Source organism: Ochotona princeps, chromosome 2 (assembly GCF_030435755.1).
Source record: "Ochotona princeps isolate mOchPri1 chromosome 2, mOchPri1.hap1, whole genome shotgun sequence".
In the NCBI taxonomy this organism is placed as follows: Eukaryota; Metazoa; Chordata; class Mammalia; order Lagomorpha; family Ochotonidae; genus Ochotona; species Ochotona princeps.
In genome coordinates this window covers 112,996,545-113,024,022 of record NC_080833.1, presented here as the reverse complement: position 1 = coordinate 113,024,022, position 27,478 = coordinate 112,996,545, and the positions used below count along the sequence as shown (strand labels likewise).

At 38.5% G+C, this 27,478-nt stretch overlaps 1 pseudogene; it reads right to left on the bottom strand.

Moving 5' to 3' along the window:
- Positions 1 to 13,949: 13,949 nt before the first annotated feature.
- Positions 13,950 to 27,478, bottom strand: part of LOC105941517 (olfactory receptor 10J1-like) — a 30,256-nt pseudogene continuing 16,727 nt past the window's right edge.

The window sequence follows — 27,478 nt, the reverse complement described above, 5'->3', positions numbered from 1 at the left end:
GTGGCTTAGAATAAATACTGTCATGGAGACTTGAACTCTGAACTTTTAACTGCTTGGGTTTCTCTGATTGTAAAGGTAAAAATGAATTCAATGAAAGTACTTCTGTGTGTTACAAAAACAAAATAAAACAAACAAACAAAAAACCTCTTTCACTGAAATCTGCGCATTGAGAGGGTGATTGGGCAACATAAAGCAAAATGCAAGACAGATTACTTCTTTTTTTTTTTTTTAATTTTATTTTAAATTCATTAATTACATTGTATTATGTGACACAGTTTCATAGGTACTGGGATTCTCCCCACCCCTCCCCAAACCCTCCCACCATGGTGGATTCCTCCACCTTGTTGCATAACCACAGTTCAAGTTCAGTTGAGATTCCCCCATTGCAAGCAGATACCAAACATAGAGTCCAGCATCTTATTGTCTAGTCAAGTTCAACGGCTTCTTAGGTATACCCTCTCTGGTCTGAAGACAGAGCCAGCAGAGTATCATCCTAATCAATTAAAAGCTCCAACATACCATCAGCAAAAATTTACATCATTATGGAATTAATTGACATAGTAATGAGTAACTAATATGGTAAAAGTAAATGCGATTTCTTATCCACCTTCTGTGACCACCTCATTGACATTTCAATTTTAGTTTATACACAACATATAACATTCATAACATAACTTGTTATACATAACATCATATCAAATTAAGGCAAACATGTGGTATTTAACCTTTTGGGATTGGCTCATTTCCCTTAGCATTATGGTTTCCAGTTTGGCCCATTTGGCCACAAAGAACTGCATTTTGTTTTTTTTAATAGCTGAGTAGTATTCCATGGAGTAGATGAACCATAGCTTTCTTATCCAATCCTCTGTTGATGGGCATTTTGGCTGCTTCCATGTTTTTGCAATTACTGATTGTGCTGCTATGAACATAGGAGTGCATGTTGGTTTCTCATAAAACAAGTGTTCTGGATATATTCCTAGGAGTGCTAAATTTTAAACATTTTATAATTGTAATCAATTGTATCATTAGTTGGTTAAGCATAATAATTTCTAAATCATATTCTTTTAAAAGTAAGTTCAGGAGCCAGGGCAGTAGCCTAATGGCTAAAGTCCTTACTTTGCACCTGCCGGGATCCCATATGGGAGCCAAGTTCATGTCCTGGCAGCTCTACTTCCTATCTAGCTCCCTGCTTGTATTGTAGCCTGGGAAAACATTAAAAGATGGCCCAATGCCTTGCGACCTTGCACCTGTGTGGGAGATCAGAAGACGCTCCTGGCTCTTGGTTTCAGATTGGCCCCATCACCATTCTGGCCGTTGTGGCCACTTCAGGAGTGAACCAGTGGATGAAAGAGCTTTCTCTCTGTCTCTCCTTCTCTCTGTGAAATCTGCCTTTCCAATAAAAACAAATAAAACTTTTTTTAAAGTAAGTTCATTTCTTAGCATTTTAAAAATAAGAACACTAGTAACAAGAATGGAAAATCTTTTAGAGTCATGCTTATTTTATACCAATTCAAAATAATTTATTTGCTATCGACATTACATTTTCAATAAATGACGTATTTTCTCCTTCCTGGACCAAAGAATACAAAAAATAATAATAAATTTCTATTTAAGTGCGTAAATGTTCAAATTAGACTAATTTCTCACTTGAATTGGAAAAAATCCTTTAGTTTGGGTAATCATCTAATGTAGCACTTATAATGCCATTGGGATGCCAACATTCCAGCTAGGAGTGCGTGAGTTTTAGGTCTGACCCTGATCCTGATCTGAGCTTCTCCTTATGTGCGCCCTGGGAAATAGCAGGTGTTATTGAATAATTTGGGTCCCCACCATTAATGTGGGATACCTGCACTGAGTTCTTGGTTCATGACTATGGCCTGGCCCAGCCTGGTTGTTGTGGTCTTCAGGAGGATGAATCAGTTGGAAGTAGTCCTGTTTTTCTCTCTGCCTAAATAAATTTAAAAAGTAAATAGTAAATACTGAATCAATTTAAAAAGTAAAGTACCACCAGAATTTTTAGGTACTTTTTCCACTGTTTATTCATTTATTTAACTCTTTTTTTTTCATTTCTTTAACTCTTAAAGATGTTAAAAGAACTTTATCTTTGTTCTTAAGTGGTAATTTTACTTGATAAATGATTCTTGATTGGTGTAGTTTTTTTCTTTAGGAAATCTGAATATATTATCTCAACTCTTCAACCCAACGCCATGATCTCCAAGATTTCTGTTGAAAAATTTGCTGATAGCCCCATCTGATTTCTTAGTTTATGGCGAGTCCACTTTTCTCTTGCTACTTTCAAAGTATTCTTAGTCACCTTATGCAAGGTTATTACAATGCACTGTGCAGTTATTAATTTTCTGTGGAAACTTTTGAGCTTTATGAATCTTGATATCAGTTTCTCTTCTGTAAATTCAGAAATTTTCAGCCATTGTTTATTTAATTAGACTTTCTGCCTGTTTTCCTATCTTCACTCTGATAGTGACATAATGTGCGTATTGATTAGCTTGGTGGCATCCCAATAATAATCCTGTAGGCTTTCTTCATTTTTCCACTATTTTTTTTTCTTTATTTCCTCCTTTGAATAGTTTCAAGTGAGTTAATTTTCAATTAAGAATTTCAAATATTTGATTGGATCTGCCTGTTAAAACTCTCACATTATTTTTTTTGTCATTATATTCTCTCTCTTTTTTCTTTTTTAAAAGCCGGATTTATAGAGAGAAGGAGAAACAGAAAGATCTTCCACCCACTGGTTCACTCTCCAAGTGGCTACAACAGTCAGTATTGAGCAGATCCAAAGCCTGGAGCCAGGATTCTATCAGATCTCCCACTCAGGTTCAGAGATGATTGATGTCAGTCTCAATGGCATGCGAAGGCTTTGACAGGTAGGGCTGTGGAAACCACTATGAGGAAAGTAAGTTTTATTCCAAGTACAATTGGAATTTTTAACTAGGGCAAAGTAATGAATGGATTTTATTTTAAAAGATTATTCAACCTGTTATTTAATATATGACTTTATAAAAAATACAGGTAAATGAGGAGAGTAAAATGAATAGTTATTTATTGATAAAGCTAGTTTTAGTGGCACTGAAAGGAAGAGATTAATTTATGATCCACTTTCTGGTTAACATTCAAAACATCAGTCATGACCCACCTGTCTAGAGAGCCCCTAAGATCTTGCTTTCTTAACCTCTCATTAGTTAGTGGTTGAGATGATTGACTGAAAAATCTTCTGAGTTTTTATTGCTCTCTTTTTCTAAGAACACTACTTCACTAGGAGCCTTCTTTCTTAAAGATTTTTTTTTTTTAGTTTTTATTTGAAAGGCAGATTAACAAACAGAAGGAGAGACAGAGAGAGATCTTTCTTCTGCTGTTTACTCCCCAAATGCCCACATCAACTGGAGCCAAGCTTATCCAAAGCCAGAAGCCAGGAACTTCTTTCAGATCTCGCACATGGGTACAAGAACCCTAGGACTTGAGACATCCTCCACTACTTTTCCAGGCAACAGGCAGGAATCTGGGTCAGAATTGAAGCAGTTGGGACATCAGCTGTTGCTCGTGTGGGATGCTGGTGCTATAGACAGAGGATTGGCTTTCTATGCCGCCATGATGCCCCCCAATTAGAACCTTTCTCTTTTTAACCTAATTACTTTGCTATTTGCTGCTCCTCCCTTCATATAAATATGCCATTAGCATTGCACAATCAGTTTATACATTACTAAACCTGCAGACCAAGGAGAACTGGGGTAATTGTGTGAACTTTGACACTTCTCTGGCGTCAAGATTTTTTTTCTGTTGAGGCTTATTTTGTTCTAAATTCCTTAGTGGTAGGAAAGTATAGATAGTGGGTGGAATAGAAGTGAGGAAAATACTCAAAACAGGTTCATAGGCCTTTCGTTGGACCAACTTGACAGAAAAAAGATCCACTAATGCTTTTGATGAATGTACAATACTTTTTCAAATATTTTATTTAGGACGAGCTTAGAAATCTAAATCTAAATGTGTCCTAAGTAGCTAGTTGGAGAAGCCTCATTTCAGAAAGAAGAACAGATGACAAGTTTAGGGTTTCTCCTTGTTATCCTCAGCAATCAGCCTAAAGCAACAAAATGATCTATTGTGTCCATTTATTTAAGAAGAACCATGCAGAAGGTTGTCAAACAGAGCTTGTCTTTCACTTTTAAAGTCATATGTCTAGGTAATTTCATCATTTAAATGATACAACAGAGTTGGAGGATACTTTGACTATATCCTTCTTTTAACTACATCTTCAAGGAACAAATAGCTCTGACAGTCCTTTTAAAAGTTTCAACTCTGGAAAAATGACAAAGCTGTTCAAATTATTTTATAAAGTGAGTAGCATTGAAAAGACCACCTGGTTTAGTTCATGCACAGAAACATACACCACACAAAATACCAAAAAACTCAGTGACATAATTTAGAGACGCAAACAGTATACCGAGGTAATAAGTACATTATAGGAAAATGTAATTTAGTATTACATATAATCAAGAGGAAAAAAATCCTGAAGCTAAACACCTTGCAGTTTAAATCTCTCTTTTACCACATATTAGATATGTGATCCTATTTAAATTCTAGATGCCTTACTTCCTTCACTGTAACATGAATATGAAAATAGTATCCACACCTAAAATGTCTAGGTGAGCAGTTTCTAAATCACAGATTTTTTATTAAGATGAAATGAGTTAATTAACATACATCCTTATAAAAATTGTGACATAGTGAGTAGCCAATATATGTTGGCCATTATTCCAATAATACATGATACCTCTGAATTTAAATGTAGCAATAAATTTCATCCCATAAATAGATGAAAGGAAAAATTACAAGGCTTTCTCCCTAGATGTAGATAAGGATAAATGATACGCTGTAACATCAATTCTTCATTTAAAATATGCAACTAAATAGGATTGTCCTTTACATTTAGAAAAATGTACATTTCTCAATTTAAAGAAATTAGCATCATGTTTTATAGTGGAAAATGAGAAAAATTCACATTAAATAAAAATAGCAAGACAAAATGATAGCTATAATCATTACTGTATAACCATGCAGTGATTAACATAGTTAAATCAAAGAAAAAAATTAGAAGGCACAAAAAGGAAAAAAATAGATGGAAATATAATAATTTACAGATGATACAATACTTGGAAGCTCCAAAAGAATCCTCTGAAAACAATTACATACATTAAAATGATTAACATGTCTTGATTCAAAAGATATTATTATTTTAGCCACATACAAATAAAAGACAATACATAATAGAAGAAAAACATCATTTTTTAATATCAAAATTATAAAAAGTCAGAATGTGCAAAATTTACAGAAAAAAAATTTGCTGTACAGACCAGATATCACAGATCTATTTCTCCGTATTCTTCTCCCTTAGGCACAGCTATAAACCCTGAAAATAACCCAACAGATAACCAAAGCGGAGCTATGAGAAGCAGTAAGAGAAATGCATGCGTGTTTGGGACCCAAAACTTGAGAAAACACAGTGCTAGCAAACGGAAACCCTCCCCCAAACCGAGGACCACTTGGGCGCAGGGTTTGCTGACAACCTAACAACAAAAAGGTCTCAGTTCCTGTCTCAGACCACGCAAGAGTCTCTCTGATAAGAATCAGTGAGCCCAGAACCACTGGAAAGGGGAACTGATCGCTGAGCTCTGCCAACAAGAGGCCAGAAAAGCTGTCTCCTGTCTCACAGGGCGGTGATTCCCTTTCTCCACAGACACCAGACAACCGCATGGCTCCCACACCAACAGCTGCTTACAGGAAGTCTCCCTGTTTTTAGGGCTTTAGATTCCTCTCCCCTACTAGGGCCGCTTGTAAAAAGGAACAACCTCCCCCCCCCCCCCCCTTTCTCAACAACCCTGTTCCAGGGGCCTCTTGGAATCTGTGAAACTAAGTATTTCCTCTTCCCATTCAGACACATAGAGCTGTGGTGGGAATGAGTGGCATACACAAGAAATACTTAAGTGCAGGAAGTAGTCTCTGTCTTCCACCTGCCTGGAGTGCGACCTTAACAGGCACTCCTGTGTGGAGACGCCACCTTTTCCCCTCAGGTGAAGACATTGCCCCTTGTCAAAATGCCAGCCTGAATAAAACCCTTTAGGTATTCTTAAACAGTACCACCAGGGATCAGTACAGTCAAGTCATAAAGTTCCAAAGAATCCGCGGTCCAAAGACAAAAACTCAAACGAAGCAAAAAGATGAAAATAAACACACACCTAAAATCGTGATGACAGGGAAACATTACAGAGCTAAATGCATATATTAGGGAGGAAGAAACATCCCAAATCAATAATCTGTTTCTACCTCAAAAAATTACAAATAAAACAGAAAAACCCTAAAATGCAAATAAATAAGTCATGAAGAGTAAAAGTCAAAATAAAATGGAAACAAAAAGAAGGCAATCAATGCAAACAAGTAAGTTCTTTGTAAAATACACTATTTATAAACTTCTAATAAAACTAACCAAAAGGGAAAAACATAAATCACCAATATCACAAATTAAATAAAGGTATTTTGAAGCTTCTACAGGATAACAAGAAGCAATACGAACAGATTTATGCTTATAAACTCAGCAAGCTAAAAGAAATAGACTCCTCAAAGAAACTCAAGCAATGAAAACTCAATAGTAAGAATAATTCTGTAACTAATAAATAAAGGATAGTCCTACTGTTAGTAAACAATTCAAATTCATAATTTAAAAACTAAAATATAAATCTATTTGCCCAGCTTGTTTCACTGGAGAATTCTCCCAATCATTCAAGAATTACCATGAACTTTAAAATTTCTTTCAGATAATAGGAAAGAATATATATTGCCTTATTTGATGAAGCCAGCTTTACTTGCATGTCTAAACCTAAGATAGGACAAATTAAAAAAAAATACAGATGAACATCTCTCGTGTGTTTGGAAGGAAAACCCTTATCAAAATTATTGACAAATGAAATCCAACAATGCATGAAAAGAGTCATAAACCATGTTTAAGTTGGATTTATTCTGGAAATAAGAGGATATATCAACATTCAAGTCTAAGCAGTGGTAACCACATAAGGAAACGTTAAAGCAAAAACCCTGTGACAACAGCAACTGACACAGAGAAAACATCTAACAAAAACCAATGCCCATTCGTGACAAAAGTTCTCATGATCAGGGAAATGATCTCTGACAAGGAACATACTCCAAAAGCCTTCAGCCAACATTGTACTCAGTATTGTACTAACATTTTAACCATTATAGTACTATTTGTTTTATAACATGCATGTGAATGACACATATACATGCATGTATATGACAATTTTTGTAGAAAAGGAAGAAGTAAAGAGAGAGAGAGAATCTGTCAGCTGGTTCACTCCCTAAATGGCAACAAGAACCGGAGCTGAGCCAGTCCAAAACCAGGAACCAGGGGCCTCTTCTGGGTCTCCAACATGGGACCCACAGGGACCCAAGGACTTGAGTCATCCTGCACCACTTTCCCAATCATAAGCAAGGAGGTGGATGTAGAACTAGAACAGCAGCAACACAAACAGGCACCCGTATGGGATGCTGCACAAACAAGTGGTTGATTATCCTTTGTGTCTACATGCTGGCCCCTATTATGCATTTACTATAAATACAGACCCACAGATCAGAAAAGAAGAAAAAATTATTCTATTCCCAGATGATTCAAACATCTACATAGGAAAATTTGAAACATATACACAAAATCTTTTGGAATTATTTAAACAAGGTCACAGTATACAATACAACACAGGAAACCAATTACATTTCTGTATTTCAACAACGAACTAAGGAATTCAAAATTAAAAACACATGCGTTTTATTCTCCAAATAAAAGGGTATATTTGAGTATTCACTTAACAACACAGGTATTTAATTTATGTGCTGAAAATCAAAAAATGCTAATTTAAAAAATCAAAAACAAGTCTTAAACGGAAAGATATTGTTTGTATAAAATGAAAATTGAATATGATAAGAGTGAGAATTCTGCTCAAACTGAATGCAATACCTGTAAAAATCTCAAAAAGGATTTGGTTGATGAGCTTTTACGATATGATGCGTGTAAAACTTATATGAAAAAATACAGACTTTAGAGTAGTTTAAACAATTGAACAAAGGAGAATATGTGGGGAGGAATTACTTTGTGTAAGCCTTACTGTGCAACATAAAAACAGTACAGTACCTGGGCCCAGTACAATAGCCTGGTAGCTAAAGTCCTTGCCTTGAATGTGCCAGAATCCTATATGGGCACTGGTTCTAATCCAGCAGCCCTGCTTCCCATCCAGCTCCCTGCTTGTAGCCTGGGGAAAGCAGCCAAGGACAGCCCACGGCCTTGGAATCCTGCACCTGCATGGGAGACCTGGAGAAAGCTCCTGGCACCTGACTTCGGCTTGGCTCAGCTCTCGCCGTCGAGGCCACTTGGGGAATGAATCATTGGATGGAAGATCTTCTTCTCTTCCTCTCCTTCTCTCTGTATATCTGACTTTCCAATAAAATAAACAAAATGAATCTTAAAAAAAAAAAGTATGTTACAGGAGGATAAAAAGATACACAGACATCATAGATCGCTGCAACGAAATAGTGACCCAGATACTATCTGAGGATCCAAGTTCTCAATGGACTTTTGATAAAGGTACAAATGCAATTCAATGAAGGCTGATGGTGTTTAATAAGATTAAATGTAGCCATGGGACATCCACAGGTTAAATTAGATTTTGACCTCAACTACATGTTTTGTGCAAAAATTTTAGAGAAAAGCATAAAAACTTTAGAAAAAATTGATGAGAAAATAAATTTTCTTCATGAAAAAGAAGATTTGAATCAGTACAAATCAACATTATCTTTAAGTAGGGAAATTTGGGATCACTAAAAATGTCCATTTCTGGGCCTAGTGTGATTTCTCAATTGGCTAATCCTCCCCGTATGAGATTTTATACGGAACAGGATTTGGTGCTGTCATCAGTTTATGTCTCGGCTGCTCTACTTCCTGTTCAGCTCCCTGCTTGTGGCCTAGGAAAGCAGTGAGGACAGCCGAAAGCCTTGGGACCCTGTACTGGCATGGGAGACCTGAGGGAGGTTTCTGGGTCCTGACTCCTGGCTACAGGTTGGCTCAGTTCAGGCCATTTCAGCCACTTGGAGAGTGAACCAGCAGATAGAAGACTTTTCTCTCTTGTCTCTTCTTCTCTCTGTAAATCACTTTCCAATAAAAATAAATAAATCTGGGCCCAGTGCCATGGCCTAGCAGCTAAAATCCTTGTCTTGAACGTTCCAGGATCCCATATGGGTGCCAGTTCTAATCCCGGCAGCTCTGCTTCCCATCCAGCTCCCTGCCTGTGGCCTGGGGAAAGCAGCCAAGGACAGCCCACGGCCTTGGAATCCTGCACCTGCATGGGAGACCTGGAAGAGCTCTTGGCTCCTGGCTTCAGATTGGCACAGCACTGGCCGTTGCGGTCACCTGGGGGGTGAATCATTGGATGGAAAATCTTCCTCTCTGTCTCTCCTCTTTTTGTATCTGACTTTTCAATAAAAGTACAATAAATCCTTAAAAAACAGATAAATCTTAAAAAAATAAAACCTCAGTTTCTTGTAAAGTAATTTAATAGAGTGAAATGATCCTCTCAAAGCCACAAGTTTGGCTTGCTAACTTGCATGTACTTGTGTTGCGGATGAGAGGTTATATTCAACAAACCTTTTCTAAATTCCTTATAAAAATGTAGGCAAGTAAAGGTATCCCCTGAAAAAACACCATGAAAGGCCGTGCGGCGTGGCCTAGTGGCTAAAGTCCTCGCCTTGAACATGCTAGGATCCCATATGTACGCCGGTTTTAATCCCTGAAACTCCAATTCACATCCAGATCTCTGCTTGTGGCCTGGGAAAGCAGTCCAGGACGGCCCAAAGGGACCCTGCACCTGCATGGGAGACCTGAAAGAGCTCCTGGCTCCTGGCTTCGGCTTGGCTCAGTCCTGGCCGTCGAGGTCACTTAGAGAGTGAATCATCAGATGGAAGATCTTCCTCTCTGCCTCTCCTCCTCTTTGTATATCTGAGTTTCCAATAAAAATAAATAAATCTTTAGAAAAAAAAAAAACACCATGAACTAAGTCCATTAGAGGATAAACAGTAAAAATGTAGATGATCAATGTTTTCAGCATATGAAATGTAAATATAACAATAGAAATTCTATGAATAGACCAACAGTTCATGGAAAATACAATACATATTACTAGCATTATACTTTGGAACAGAAAAAAAATGTTTTCTAAAAAAAATCAGCAAAAAAAAGCACTTCAAACAAAAAAAAGATTGAATTCTGAGAAATGCTTACACTGAGAGACTAATAGAAGGAACTCACACTGGAATTACAAACTGGTAAGTTTGAATTTCAAAATAGAAAGTATTAGAGAACTATCTTCTGAATACAAACAGGATATTTAGTAGGAAAAGGAATTGGGCAGTGGTTTTCTGATGTGTTTAAATGGATCAATGTATGGATGAGTTGGAAAGCAAGGGACCAATGACCCTGTATGTGCCTATTGATGCATCATGCCTCTCACTTCTTTCCTTGGAGAAGATGAGGATCTTAAGTGGCCACATCTAAGCAAGGAAGTCCAAGAACTTGGTTAGTGTTGAATAGCACAATAACTAATTTCCCTGTACAAGTGGGATTGTAGTCATTTGTAACCCACATGAAGAAAGTGCTTCATAGATTTTGTAAATAAACAGAGATGTCATAGGGAGGCCCAATGGGCACTGCTTGTTCCTGCAGGAAAGACTTTTGCTTATCTGCCTGCAGTCTTCAAGCAGAGCCTGGTAGAATCTTAGTTTATGCAATGGCTTTATGATTCCCTGTGAGGAGTGACTTGTGTGCAAGCAAAGGAAAGGCAACCTAAGAGGAAATGGCAACTTCGTTCATCATGTCAGGAGGAAAAGCTACTGTCCAAACTTGGTCCTCCGTAAGAACCTCGTACTTGATGGTTCCAACACATTGTCCTCCGTAAGAACTCCGTACTTCATGGGCACTTGGCTAGTTTTGGAAAGTCACATATACTGAACAGAATTTTATGTTCTGGGGAAGTCAATTTAGGATAGAGATTTTTCATGTACATCCTAAATGACAAGTAAATTTTTTTTTCTGAATTTCCACAAAAAATACTCTAGGAAATATTGTGGAATAATGTCATAAGATAATAATGTAGTGTTTCTCCTCTTTTAACAATTGTTATTATTCTACATCGTTTCTGGGGACATTCATTTGCCCCAGGGAAGGATAAACTCAAAAGCATCCAGAAAAACAAAGTCTATTGAATTTCAAAGATTTTTTTTTTCTTAATTCATAAGTGAAACATTTGTATTGAAAGCTGAGCTAGTTTTTAAGTTTGGTAAACTTTTCTAGAAAGAACTGCTTATTTTAGTTTACAAAGAATAGTTTTGAATTTCAAAAGTCTGAATCTGAAAGTACCCTGTTTGTGAAATGTGTAATGTCAACTAGAGAGTTGCGAAGAATTCAGATTTTCTGCCAAATAAAATACAGTCACCCCAGCCTTCGGAGGAAACAGCGCCACAGTTGGATATTGTAGAAAGCTCACATTTGCTTCTATTGCAGTTGAGCTTTGATCTGGGGACAAAGAAGAGGCGTATTATGAAAGCAGAGAGGTAAAGTTTCCCCACTTGCCAGACAATCCGGATGAAGCAGCACTATGTAACTGAAGCAGCTGGCCGATGGATTGGTGAGCCCTTACAGACTCCTAGTCACACTCCTTTAACTACTTTCAAGAAATGACTGAAACAGGACCAGTGAACCTAGAGGGGTCCAGGGTGTCCCAAGTAAGATAGAAAGTTTCAAAACCACACTAATTCAAGAAATGAGAAGATTGATGTCCTAAATGGGTTCCAATAAAGATGGGGCCATGAGGCCATCATTCTCCATAGAAAATAACATGGAGTCGTGGAAATGACTGGATTGTGTCTTTCCTCCAGGCTAAGAAAACCAGCAGCCTTCATGGCAACTTTACTCACCCAAAGAATAATGGGGAAGAAAAAAGAGAACTCAACCTTAAATTTAATCATTTTCGCTCAGACCACGATGTTAACCATTAACTTGCTCATTTTTTATTAAAAAGTCTGGCTAACTTTTCTCTGTCAAGTAGATTAGGAGCTCAGAGTAATTATAAAGTGTATTGAATTGTAGAACATTGTATGTATCTGCACATAGCTTCTGGAGTTTATAATCAGTTTACACATTTCATTTGATATTTCCATATTGTAAAAATAATTTAGAGGGCTGGCATTGTGATAGAGTGGGGGTTAAGTTGCTGCTCGCAATGCTGGCATGCCATACAGGTGCTGGTTTGAGTCCTAGCTGCTCCACTTTCAATCCAGCTCCCCACTAATGCACTAAGAAAGCAGTGGAAGATGCCTGAAGTCTCTGGGCCCCAACACACACATAGGAGACCCCAAAGAAGATCCTGGCTCCTGACTTTCTTCTGGCTCAACCCTGACCATTGTCATAATTTAGAGAAATAAATCAGTGGATGGAAAATAATTCTCTCTGTGTGTCTCTTCTTTCTCTCTCTGCAACTCTGCCTTTCAAGTAAAAAAAAAAATATTTTAAATGAGAATACCATATACCTATGTATTTCTTTTTTCATCTTCTTACAAATATCTTCATAAAGTAACTTTAATTTGCCTTGTAATTATAAATGTTACTCATTACAATTCTGTTCATTACTAATTTTCTCAAATATTCAAAAAAGCTTTGTTTTGCAAGAAAAGCAAAATTAGTCTTTCATTATTCCATTATAATACAGTTGCTTTAATTTTATAAAATTTTATGTCAAAATCCCTCCATTATTAACATTGTTCAGTTTTCCAGGAATAATAAAATGACTCAATTTTTTGGAAAGTCAGTACAAAAATTTTGCATTTCCATTGAATTGTTCTCTTTATTTTTGTGACTGGGTTTACAAAGGAAAAGAGAGGGGCCAATCTCAAAACGTTTCCCCCGGCCTTGTTTTGGGCCCTTGTCTTTTTTCATCCAGTTTCCCTACTTCTCTTTCCTTGAGACTCCAATTTGGATTTGTTTATAATTTTGCTTTCTTCTTTTTCCAATCCTTTTTTTCTTTTCCTCTCCTGAGCCTGGGTGTCTAGTTCATGAGAAATCTATTCGTTCTAGCCCCATTAGATCTTCTCCTTAATACAGCTTATCTTCAACTAGAAAAGGTAAAGGATCAAACCAAGTCAGTTGAGCCAGTTCCCATGGCTGATGTTTCAGGGCTTCCATATCCTTATTAGGAACGTTATCTATCCAATGTCTCCTGCATTGGCCAACCCACTTCTTCGTTCCATCTCATTTGGAATCCAGTTTGTGGATACAGGAAATGTGCAGTGAGTTGTTTCAAAATAGTCTTTCTAGAAAGATTTTGGACCTTCCTAGACACATTTTTTTAAAGAATATCATCTACAGTTTTGCTTTTGCTTATCTTATTAAAACACAAGGCAATTGGATTTCTGCACATATCCTTTCCAGTAATCAGTTGTTAAAGCATCCAATTTATGTTGAAAGAAGCTTCCGTTGAGTAATGTTTTAATGTGGCTTATGCTTTAGCAAAATGAATAGGTCCTTTTAAATATAAGCTTGAGACGAACACTAGATCACACTTTGACCTTGTAATTATCTTCTGGAGTAGGGCCAATGGGTGTTTGTGTACAAGTCTGTCAAGTGACCTGTGCCTTTATTATGTTAACAAAGTGGTATAGGAAATGAGATTCAATTATTAGAGACTAGTTCCAAGCTCCACTTTTGCCCTGGCCCTGGCTGTGATATGTGAGTCTTCCTTAATCACATGAAACTTGACTCCATAATATCACCTCTAAGCTTCCAATTGGAAGACATGCACAACTAGTTAGGTGGCAAGTATCATTTATGAAAATCATTTTCTACCCATCAGTCTGCACAGAGCATCCTGGATTTCTTTATTTCTCAGACTGTACATAAGGGATTTAGTAAAGGTGTTATGACTGTATATGTCACTGAGATGAACTGGTCCTGATCTTTGGTGTTCTCTGATTTGGGCTTGGAGTAGGCAATAGAGGCACAACCATAGTGGATAATGACAACAGTAAGGTGGGAGGCACAGGTGGCACAGGTCTTTTCTCGGCCTTCAACTGAAGCGATCTTGAGAATGGTGGAGATAATGAGTATGTAAGAAATAAAGAGAAAAGTGGCAGGAGCTGTGATGGCAAGGAGGATAATCATTAAAGCCAACACCTCATTGATGATCGGAATAGCACAGGCAAGGTCCAACACAGGTTGAACATCACAGAAGAAATGATCAATATGTGAGTCACAAAAGGGCAGTCTAAAAATGGCCACAGCCTGAAGCAGTGAGAGTGAGAACCCTGTGGCACAGACTGAAGATGGCAGCATGACACAGAGCCTCCTGTTCACGACAACAGAGTGTGCAGTGGGTTGCAGATGGCCACATAGCGATCATTGCCCATTACTGCTAGCAGGAGACAGTTGGTGATGGCAAAGCCAAGGAAGAAAAAGAGTTGAGTCCCACAGCCCTCTAGGGATATGGGTTGGCTCAGGCCTACAAGGCTGGAAAGCATGTGTGGAATAACGGCCAAGGAATAGAAGGTCTCTGAGGTGGAGAGAATGCTTGAGAAGAAGTACATGGGTGTGTGCAGATGATGGTCCAAAAAGATCACAGTCACAATGATGAGGTTGCCAGCCAGGGTTAGGATGCACAGGGTAAGGAATACCACAAAGTGTGAGCTGATATTCTTGGAAACTGGAGAAACCTTGCAAAACAAACTCTCTGACCTCTGCATGGTTGGCTCTGTTCTCATTGAACTTCTCGGGTCTGAAAGATAAAGGCAAGGTCAATACCCAGTGTCACAATCAGAGAAGGTCTTGCTTTCAACTTCACTTTACAGACAAATATGCAACAGAAAAAAGACTCAATTCAAAATTCAGTGAATCAACCTCCTGTCTCAGGGATGCTGTCACTTAAGGTCTTAGGACTAAAAAGAAAAATAAATGCAAATTGAGCAATATTACTTAGAAATTTGCTTGCGGGCCTTGTGTGCTGGCTTAGTGGCTAAAGTCCTCGTCTTGAACGTGCCATGATTCCATAAGGGTAAAGGTTCTAATCCAAGCAGCCCCGCTTCCTATCAGGCTTCCTACCCTGGGACAGCAGTTGAGGACAGCACAAAGCCTTGGGACCCTGCACCAGCATGGGAGACCCAGAAGAAGCTCCTGGCTCCTGGCATCAGATTAGCTCAGCTCTGGCCTATTGCAGTCACTTGGGAGACGAATCATTGGATGGAAGATCTTCAGATGGAAGATATTCCTTGCTGTCTCTATTCCTCTCTGTGTATCTGACTTAGCAATAAAAATAAATCCTCAGGGGGGGAAAAAAGAAGAAAGAAATTTGCTACACATCAGTTTGCTTTCAAGTACTCCTAGGCATTTAAAAATGTTCACCTGGGGCTATTGCAGTGACAATGTAGGCTAATGTTTCCACTGCTAGTGCTGGTATGCCATACAGGCACCGGTTCATGCCCAGGATGATCCAGCTCTTTGCTTCTCACGTGGGAGAGCAGTCAAGGATGACTCAAGTCCTTGGGATCCCATGTGGAAGACATGGAGGAAGCTCCTGACTGCCAGTTTCAATCAGTTCAGCTCTGGATGTTGTGGCCAAAGGGAGAATGAATCAGCACATAAAGGATCTGTCTGCATCTCCTCCTCTCTGTTTAAAAGCTGTCTTCCAAATAAAAATAAATCTTTTTTTTGTAAAGGTGTTCACCTATAGCCCAGGCAGTTGATTTAAAGAGTCTTAGAACTTCATTTTCTTAAAATGCTTTTAGATGACAGTGTGATTAAGTTAGAAAAGTTAACACATACCAAAAAATAGCTTCAAAAGTTGTAAAATTTTAGAAATGTAATCCATGATTACAGAGAAATTCATAAGGAAAGTTGACAAATACTTAAGAATATTTTCTTCACTGATTTATGTTGCATAAGCAACAATACATTCTTTTTTCATCACTTTATGATAATTGTCATGAATCCTACATTTCATAATATTAATAACCCTGTTTTCAAAAATAGCATATATATATGTATATATATATTACCTATATTGGAAATGAATTTGGCAAAATATTAAAAAGTGTTGAATCTTAATAATTAAAACAAGAATTTACAACTAAACAATAATAAAATAATCACATACCAGAGCTTGGATAGCACATTTTAACAGTTTTGGAGAGAAATTTATAGTTCACAATGCTTATTTGAAAAAAGAAGCTGAACATTTATAACTTGCGTGTGCATTCTGGAATGTATAAACAAGGCCAAGAAGAAAATGAGAGGAATAAACACTAATGATACAATAGATGCTAAAAATGTAAAACAAAGAGAGCATACAGATGAGTCACAACTGCAGAAATTCATAAATATTGATAAATTCACAGTGAAACAGATCCAGGGAAGACACAAGCTCCTAATGAATTAATGAAAGAAGATGGTTTAAACAAGCTCCAGAACCAGAAATATGGTAAGTAACACTAACTGCTTCATTACAATATTTTTTAACTTCAATGAAATGGGTACATTTTTAGGAAAAAAATTACTTACTAATGGTAAATTCAGAATAAGAACACCTGCAAAGTCCTACAGATATTTTCATAAGACTCAAAAAGCAATTATTAAAACTATAAATAACTTCCAGGAAAAGACAATTTTAGAAACAAACATTATAAACCACTCAAGAATAAAACAATTTAAAATATTACAGAAGCTAATTGATGAAAGAAACATTGCCCATCTTATTTTATGCACCTAAAATGATCACAACGCTACACTTAGCAGATCAATCTCATTAACAAATGTAGATATAAAATTCTTTTTGAAATGTATTAGCAAATAAGTCCAGTAAAGTATGAAATGGTTTACATGGCCAAATTAGTTTTACTTCAGGGTAGAAAATTTGTTTAGCATTAAAATAGCATTATGTATTTTCTCAGTCTGGTGAGAAAGAAAAAGTCATATGATTACTTCAATGTTTGCCAAGAAAACATCTTAAAATTCAATGCCTATGTCAAAAAGACCTCTTCTTAAACAAGGAAGAAAAGCCTTTATTTAAGCTGATAAAAGCATGTGCACAATTCTGCAACCAGCATTGCACTTAATGGTTAAGTTATTGAAGGATTCTCTTTAAGATAAAGAATAAGATAAGGGCAATTGCTTCATCCACTTCTCTTCAACTTTGTATTGAATAGTCCAGCTAGGTCAGAAAGGCAAGAAAAGAAATTAGAGATATAAGGATTGAGCAGGAAGATGTAAGACTGGCTTTCTTTACAGATTACAGGATTGTGCAGAAAAATCAAAAGAAACTACTGATCAATTATTAGAATTATTAAGAGTTTAGCAAGCTTCCTTATATAAAAGCTTGCATATAAAAATCCACTGCAATTCTGTATTTTAGCAAACCGACTGAAAATATAATTTAAAAGAGCCATAATTTACAATGTATTAAAAAATATACTGTAGCTGTGAAAAAATCCTTTGTGGAGAAAATTACAAAACTTTAATGAAGAGCACTAAAGAAGGATAAAATAAATGGTTATAATTATGAATTGAAAGATATAAAACTATTAAATTCCAATTAATCCAGATTTAATCTATGGTTTCAACTCAGAATAAAAAGTGGGTAGTTTTTATCGTGTGTTTGTTGGATTGACAACTAATATAAAAATTTATATGGAAATAAAAAATTTCAGAAATAGTCAAAAAAGCTCTTGAAGCAGAAAAGTGAAAGTAGAGAACTTGTTTTTCAAATATTATTATAAGGCTAGGCTAATTAAGAAAATACAGTATTTAGGAATAGGCAATTACATTAATGGAAGAAAATGAGAGTTCTGAACTATGTGTTACTTATTTTGAGGAGAGAGAAATAGGCCTATTTTTTCCACCTCGGAAGTCATTCTTACTGTTATCTTTTCATCTAATGGCACTTGCTACTTGCAATTGAATTTGTGATTTTTTTCCAATCAGATTTGGAGGATTTTTGGTGACAGAGATCACATTTACTAACTGTACATTCCCAGAAACCTGATGAACATTTATCCTATCATAGCCCATTGTTGTAAATGGGTCAATAGGTTATAAATGACTCAATGATTGAAGCAACAGTCGTGAGAAAATTCCACTCTAAAAGAGGAGACCCACATCTATAGCAAATACACCCAAGACCATGGTTTTGGGCACACAACAATCATGATGATGTATTTACGTGAGAATCTAAACTTTAGTATTTAACACTTGTGAACAGTGGAGAAAGTGGCCTCTTCCTTTTGGAGCATTGTAGACACATGGAGACTATGAGACAATCAGAGAGAAAGAAGGAAAGACAATGAGAGAGAGCCAGCAGACAGAGCCCAGCAAGTTGTAGAATATGAGGGGCTTCCAGAGAGATCCAAAATGAAGGACAATAGGCAAACATGGATAGTTGAACCAAACATTGGTAAACCCATATCTTAAAGAGGAGCCAGAGAATTATTTTTAAATACCTTTCTAACCATCAATCCAAGTTTTGACAAATGGTTCCTTATTTCTAAAAAGACAATAGAAATTCATATGAACATGTTACATTTTATAGTTTATTCTTCAAAGTAACAATCCATAACTACATGGAAGAAATGTAATATTTACACTGATTCAGCAACTTGGAAATCCATCTCTCTCATCCCTGTGTCCTAGTCCTTCACTACTGAAAAATCTCAATATTGAAAGAGTGATTTTTTTTTCTATCTCTGCTAAGATACTAATACACCCAACACAGATGCAGAAACAAATGGATCTTCTTTACGGAGGTCATTGTATTTTGTTCTGGATTGATCTGAAGAGTCTCTAAAGAAGTAGGAATGTGGACCTAATTCCTTTGCAAACTAGCTTAACAGATGGCATACTGTGAGGGTGAAGCCCAGAGTTTTGTTTTTGCTACAGTTCAGTATCTGCATGTCTGGAATTACCAGGTCATACCCGGCTCCAAGCTACATCTCTCTCTCTCTCTCTCTCTCTCTCTCTCTCTCTCTCTCACACACACACACACACACACACACTCACACTTCTGAAAGTAGTGATCTGAATGTTTCCATGTAACTTTCAGCACTGACAAGGAGTAGGATATGCTATCTAACTCTGAAGGAAACATAATGAATAGCAAAAGGTAAAAAAGAGTATAGAAACTCTTCAAAATATGATGAAACAATTTAAGTGACCAAACATTTTAAGTAGCTGATACTTAGCAATAAGACCACAGAAAAGTAACACTTTGTTAAAATATACTTTAGTTGGCCTCTTTAGGCAAGGCATATAATTTAAAATATAGTAGCAAAGAAATAAAGATTTGCCATTTTATAAGTTAAAAAATTGAGTCTCAGGAAGATAAGCTACTTATCAGACTCAGGCAACTAGTCATTATCAAGGTTAGATGAGCAACACAAGTGTGTCTGACTTTATATCTGAACCAAAATCATATTGGATGAATGTTCAGGTAAGATATTCAGGTCAAGAGGATGGAAACAATATAGCTGCATTAGAAAAGCCTAACCCTGGGGGCTGCAGGAGAGAGCGTCTTGCTCGGATCCCGATCCCAGCCAACATGTGCTCATGCTGAGCTGGGCCCGGGGGGCCAGTGCGCCATTTGGCGCCAGGTTGTGCCTGCTGGCCGCCCGGCCGGGGAGCTCTGGGGTAATGGATGTCTGAATCGCTGCTTAGATAGCTCTAGGCTGACCCCACTGTTTCCGGGATCTGAGTCAATCCTAAAGATTCCCAATGCCAGTAATTCTTCCTTTGAAGAACTTATAATCACTTAATAATACTGAGCTTTGAACACCTATCATGCAAAAGATAGGCTCCGGCTTGTCTAGCAGGATATTTTTTTGCCTGACATGATGATGGTTCAGGAGAATGGTCACATTAGGCAGGGCCATAATATTAACCAGCACTCTAGAACCTTATCCTGGGGTGGGTTCTGTGCAGGATGTGTGGGCCACACCCTGTAGAAAGTTTAGCCCCACTGGTAAACCTAAAAGTTTGGGTGGTTATGGACTAGGCTAGGTATGACCAAGGAGCCTGCCATCAATCACAGGTAAAGGGACCCGCCACAGACTGGACTGGGCAAGGCAGCAGCACCCAAATGTGCATCCTGAATAGGTTGTGGGGTGGGCCAGGCTGCAACATTCACCAGCTCATACAAAGCTAAATGGGAGGCCAGAGTACACCAGGCACTAGCCTAAAGCCCAATGGCATGTATGTAAACTGGGTCTGGGAGTGGATCAAGTGGAGGAACTTGGGAAGCTCCCCTGGCAAGTCATAGCTCTCACTGGTGAACACGTGGTCCAGATCTGGGGGTTAGACAAGCAGGGCATAGTAGCTCCAAAATGTGTAAAGTGGTAATGGAATGGAATGTACTGGGCAGGACTGAACAAACCTTTGCCTACAAGCAAAACTGGAAACCAGCATGGAGCACAGGTCATACCGAGCTAGGCTCTTGCACCTACTGGTCCTCAGAGCAACCACGGGCAGGCACATGATTTACGGCTAGGAACAGGCCCAATCGGGGAGGTAAGGGGACACCCTAACTGGGTTGAGGTTCCCGCCAAGGGGCGTGTGTGCTGGAATGGGGGCTGTGTTCTATCTAGGAAACAGTTGTAGTCACCCAAGGCACTAGTGTGCGCTGGGATTGGATGCACCAGGCCAGTTCAGACCCCAACACCATCTGGTGTCTTGGAGAACCAGGGTAGATGTGGGACTGACTAGGCCGGGTCTCAACCCCCTACTGAGCCATGAGAGAGCTGTACGTGGGTATGGACAAGCCATGGCTGGGCTGAAACATCCAACAACAAGAACCAGAATGGGATGAAAGCTAGCCAGCAAAAGCCACTGTTTCTGCTAGGACAGGAGGTGAACTGAGTAGGGTTGGCTCAAGGACCCCTTGGTATGCGCAAAATCTGGCATTGGGAGGGGTTCTGATGGAGGAGCCTGGGCAACTCCTCTGGCAGGACACAATCCCTGCAGGTAAGTGCAAGAAGCATGATAAGAAACAGCCCAGAATAGGCCATGGAAAGTGTCCCACTGGCACACATTCGGCATGGGTCAGGAGCAGACCAGGCTGAATCAGTTCATGTCATCCACTGGTAAATCCGATCACCAGAACAGAGTGTGGGTCGAGCCGGGTTTGGTTGCGACAAAACAAGTACACATTATGGAATGCCAGGGCGTGGTTGCCTGTACTGGATATGAATGCAGCACCCAACCAGCGCATGTGAGATCCAGGAAGGGAGGGGCAGAACTAGCAGGGGGATTAAGGGGCTGGTCCCCTCGCCGGACAGCTACTCCCACTGGAGAGCTTGGGCTGGGATGGGGACAGACCAGACTAAGCAGGGCTACAACACCTGTGCGCTGCATGTGGACTAGATCAGGGAAAAGCCAGGCTGGGCTGATTATTCCTGTGGGTGCAAGCATAAATTAGAGTGGGTGAGGGATGTTTGGGCATAGCCGCAGCATCAGCTGGCAGAAGCTGGCACTGGGGACTAATTCTGTCAAGTCAAATCACAGAACCACCTAAAGAGTGCATAAACCAGGACTGAGAGAGATCTGGGAGGGAAATAGTGGGTTCCCCCCTCTTGGGTCACTATTGCCGTGGGAGGGCATGAAAATTAGGACGGGGGGTGGGATGGCTAGATAGGGAGGCACTCAACAACATCCGTGAGGGCTGGATGGTTGAGTTGGTTAGATAGAACTAAGCTTTAATACCCATTGACAAGTACCAGAGCCAAATGGGATGGGGGACAGACTGGACTAGTCTGCTATACATACTGGCAAACCAGGGTAGGGGACGGGCCTGGTGGGGGTTATTGTGGGTTGCCCAGACTAGGCTGCAGCTCCCACTGGTTGATGATGTAAGGGCCGAACGAGAGTGGACTGCAACATCCGTTGGTTCCAGTGCAACTCGGGGACGAAAACAGAACCAACCCAGCAATTGAAACCACCAGCTGATCGGGGTGATGGACTGTGCTGGGCCCCGTGCTTGCTAGAAAATACAAGAAACTAGTTGGGAATACCTCAAAGTTTCACTGGAGATCTCCCCAATCGAACTGCTGGACTCAGAACTCAGAACTCTAACCAAGAAAAGACGGAAGACAGAACAGGTCAATCATTCATCTCAGCTATATGTTGGCAGCAAAATATGGGGCAAACGGAGACTTTATGATGGACCATATCAATCAGTGGACCACCTCATCGAGTGAAACTGGCAGCGATTCATAACTGGAGAACTATTAAAACCACTTGAGCAAATATCTCAGAGCATGCCCCACATCCGGGACTTGGGGTGGGCGGGAAAACGGGTGGGGCTTCTCCCTCAATATCCCCCTTTACCTCAGATACATGATGGAAACAATATGGACATAATAGTATTACCCACTTCCCTATACCCCCTGAACCTTTTTTCTTTAACCGTAATTAACTATGTAAAGATTGTCAACAACAATACAATAAAATAGATCAAATATATATAAAATATAATATATATATATATATCAAATATGTATATATAAAGAAAAGCCTAACCCTGAGTCTATTGACTCAAATAATTCCAAGGACACCGTTATTGCATAGGATTTCCCCATGAATTTCACGAGATACTTTCAGTTTTACAAAAATGAAACGTATGAGAATACTGTATTTCAACAGGTCTCTGCTAGCTACTGCGTGAGATTCAAGGAAGGGAGGAAATTTAATGTCAAGATAATCATGAGAAAACCGGAATTGAAAAAGGAAGAAAAGCAAGGTTTCAAATCAATTCTCCTCTTCTTTCTTTCTACCAATAACCTGGTAGTACCAATAACTGGTAGGACTCTCTGAAAGAGGTTTTCATGGAAGAAATTGCAAATTCCAAGCCTGAAAAGTCAGCATTTCTTGACAATCAGAAGGAAATTCAAAATGCGGTGATTTATTTGAGACCCAGAGCCTTGGCCTAGGAGTAGTTTTGCTGTAGAGTTGTGAGACCAGAAGTTTAAGAAGTCTGTATGTTTACCTCTAACTCAGGAGATGTACCCTTGAAAATAATTCCAGGGCACAGGAGACCACAGAGATAGTTTGAGGTCCTGTCCCTGGAGCCTGATTAGAGATCTGGGCAATTAGTAAAAAACAAATATCTCTATAACCTTGGTTAGTGACTCCAAGAGTTAGCTGCATCATAAGAACTATTAATTTTTCTTAACGGATCTGATTATGCAGCAGAAACACGTAAAATAAAATAATTATCTTATGCCTGAGGATCATGTCTTCGTTTATTAAATTGACAAATATGAATCCTCCCAGGTGCCAGGCAGTAGTCTAAGTATTGGAAACAGTCATGCTGCTTGTTCCCACAGAACTTATCAAAGAGAAAAGCATACAGAACTGTAGCTAATTCATTGTTCTAGTAAATACAGTCCATGTACATGTGACTTGGTGGACAGGCCATCTCCTTATGCAGTTAGTGAGATGTCGTCTCTTCCTGTAGGGAGTTGGTGTTCTTTACCAACTACTTGGCTTATCAGGTTGACTGTGGGCAGCAGTGTGTTTTACTCTCCCTGTTGCTTGTGTCTCCTTGTGCTATACACAGTCTATCCAACCAGACGTGTTTAAGACAAAGAATCTTACCAATATATTATTGCAATAAAAATGAGGAAAAATGAAAGGTGACATGACAACATCAAACAGAAGTTGTGCTAGTATGAGAACTTTTCAAATATTTTTCTGAGAGATGGTATACACTGGAATTTTTAAGAAAAATGTGGATCAACTAGGCAAAGTTAGGGAAGAAAGTTTAAGGTAGAAAGAAAAACATGAGTGAAGGACTTGATAGATTAATGTAGATAACTTCATTCCAAGGAGAGAAAACCGAATTGTGCTGCAGAACCTCAGGGAGAGATGATGTTAGATGGTAATGGGGGGGGGGGCAGACTGTGCAGAGATCACATCACTTCAAGCTTATTGTCGGTCTGAAGCAGAGCCAGCAAAGCTTTTAAGGAGATGAATAGCATATATCAAATGTGCATTTCAAATGTGTAGCTGAAACATGGAAGGAAATTGGAGAAAAACCCATTAGAAAACAGAACAGTCAACTAGGATACTCCTGTGGCTCTCCAGTGGGGACTTGGTGGAAGCTGGACATACGGTGGTAGACATGGAGACATCCATGGGGATAGAAACCTGGGCCTTGCCAGGCTCAGCAGTGATTCAGAAGTCATGTGTAGAATATTGATCTTGAGAAAGTGGATTCTTACTGAAAAGGGGTTTGCCACCTTCTGTTGCATATGAATCACTATTGTGGAGAATTAGAGTATTCCTCCCAAATCCTAAACTAGCACCTTTGAATGAAGAGGGGGGCGAGTCTCCTTGAAATGTTACAAATAGAAGTGACTATGAATATTGATGACCATAAAACACCCTTTCCAAGTACATTGGATCCACTGAATCATAAGGCTTTAGTGGCAGGGCAGCTTGCACTGTATCCTAGACTAATGTCATAGACCTCTCTTTCACTGAGCATTACTTGAAACTGATATAGCATTGGTTGCTAAGAAAAAGAATGACAATAGCAGAGACACAATATGCTAACAACTATATGTATTTTTAAAAAAACATGTTTGAAAAGGAATAAATAAACCAGGATGTATTTGAGAATCACCAGGTCAACTATGAAAAAAAAATTAAAGCCAACAATTCCATTTTTACTCAAGTTTCATGAATCTCCATGCTACACTGTGCCTAATACTCAAGCGTGAATGGGAATTGAAGTACTGTGTCTAGTAGTCCTCCTGAAGTGTAGGTGTAGTGCTTACAATCCACTATCCTGATGAATAAAAGCAGGTTCCTTTTTGCAAACCTACAAAGCACATGTTTATAGCAATGTCATAGGCTGCACCCACAGAGGTTATGGACCTTCAGGTGATATGAATTGTGCACAGGAACCCCTTCTATCCTAGAACTGGGAGGAAGATCAAGGTTCTCCCCAACAGTGCCTGAAGTCAGGACTGTGCTTATCAGTACTAGAGACTCTAAAGACAGTATTCGGATTATGTGGATCCATTTCCCTCACCCACCTGCCCCATTTGGGCACTGCTTCCATGTCTCCTGCCTGCCTCTGCCAGGTCCCTGCAGGACAGAAAGCAGTGATGGAGAGCTACCCATCTGCACATTACTCGAGGCCATATCCAAGGAGGTCATGCTGTATGTCAAGCTGTGCAAGCTCCTGGCATGCAGAATAGTTGTATTTTTATTTCTTGAAAATAATCATCCTTTTCTCTAACTGATTTTAAGACTTTCTCATTTTACCTTTATCTTTTGGCTGCTTTATATGATGTACCTATGTGCATTTGGGGCATGACACTACGTATTTATTCTGGTTGTAACACAAAGTAATATTTTTAAAATCTATACCAGAGAATCTCAGAAAGTTAGCACAAAAAGTGGAATGAAGACATTTGGTAATCAAATTTAAATCTACACATAATTGCTCCTGATACATTCCATTTGTTCTATCAATACAATACAGCAATTATGTATGTATTAGATCTTTCACAGGATTCTGTTTTCATGCTCTTTCACAGATACTACATTCTTTTTCTTCCCTGTGCCTTAGTTTGGATGTGTTCTACTCACATATCATCTAAATCACTTATTTTTATTTCTAGGTGTTTGCAATGTATTGATACATCCTATTAAGCTCTTTTGGAGATTGCATATAGCAATTTTTGCTATGCTTAGAATATTTTTGTGTTTTAAACATTTTATTTCACAGTAATTTTGAATTAATATAAATATTTATGAGGTAGTAGCATGAAAAGTTCACATACATCCCTTGCTCCACTTTCCCTCTTATTAAAAACTCACAGCAGCAGCATGTTGCACCACACCCTGACTTTGGTTTCAAATCCATAGTTGTATTTTGTGGATACACAATTTGTCATCTGTTTTCTATGGCATTTTAATAATTTACATAGCTTCATAAATAAATGATCACAGGCTTAGTAGCTTACAACAATACATGCTTATTACCTGAACAATTACTTTTTGTCAAATTTTATAGTATAGTTATGTCCTCTGCTTGGAGTTTCCCAAACCTGCAATCCTCTGAACTTAGGTAGTTGTTAACAGAACAGATTACCTTGTAGATAACTGATTATCAACAAAGACTTCTCTCAGTTCCTGGAGGGGCTGCCCTCCTGCCCCTTCAGAAGCCCTATTAGGACGTAACTTTATTCCTTAAAGAAAAGAAAAGGAGTGGATCTTGCATTGCCCTGCTTAGCTAGGTTCTTGCTTGATGCTGTGTATACATGGGAGTGACATCCATTCTCTGTTCCAGATTTCACTGGGTAGAGTCAAGCCACAGGTCTGTCTACATTTGGAGGAAGGAGATTATTCATGAATGTAGCTCATTGTGGATCATCCACCACAATCATATTTCCCTTAAAATTGTATCTTATAACTTGAATAGCTATTTCAAAAGGGAGCTTTCACCAAGACACTATATTTCTTTTCAATTTTTATCCCTATGATATTTTTTCCTTTTATGTATAGTGCATCTTAATTGTATTCTGAACTCTTTGTATCAATATTTTCCTGAAAATACCTAGATAATAAATAGATTTTTAGGATGTTAAGTCTTTCTGACAGCTGTTAAACTTCGCCATGACAACATTTAAGCAGCTGTGGGTAATATATGAATGGATGTCATGATTTAGATAAAAAAATATTGAGTGGTCCGAAAAGAGACCTATGTTGGGGACTTTGTCCTCAAAGTCCTATGCAATCATTAATACACTAACATTAGTGGTTATTGGATATTTGATTATGGTGAACCAGTGGGAAAACTCTGGGTCATTTGGGCATGCCTTTGAAAGACAGCTCTCATTGTAAAAAACAAACAAGCAAACAAACAAAAAAAACTTAGTTGGATTAGCCCCTGTCTTTCTCTTTTTGTTTCCTAGGTCGTCATGTGACTCTTCCATCACATGCTTTCCAACATCCATCTTCTTCATGAGAACCCAGGCTAATGAGATCGCTCAAATCTTAGGTTGTAAACAAAAATAACTCTTCTTTCTTCCTTAAAACCACCTCTTCATTATTTGTTATCACAACAAAAATTTCCTAAATACTTCAGCGAATAAAAGTAGCATGGTTCCAAAACACTTATTTGTAGTTACATAAATTTGAATTTCATGAGAGCTGCAAGAAGACTGCATAGGACATAGCCACAATGACCGAAGCTGTACCTGCATACGAAAAGAACAAAGGGAAGAACTACATTTTCAGAAGTCTGACTAACAGAAATTTTGGCAAAGAAATGAAAAAATACAAAGAACATTTTGTGGAACAAAAAGGAAGCAAGTTAGA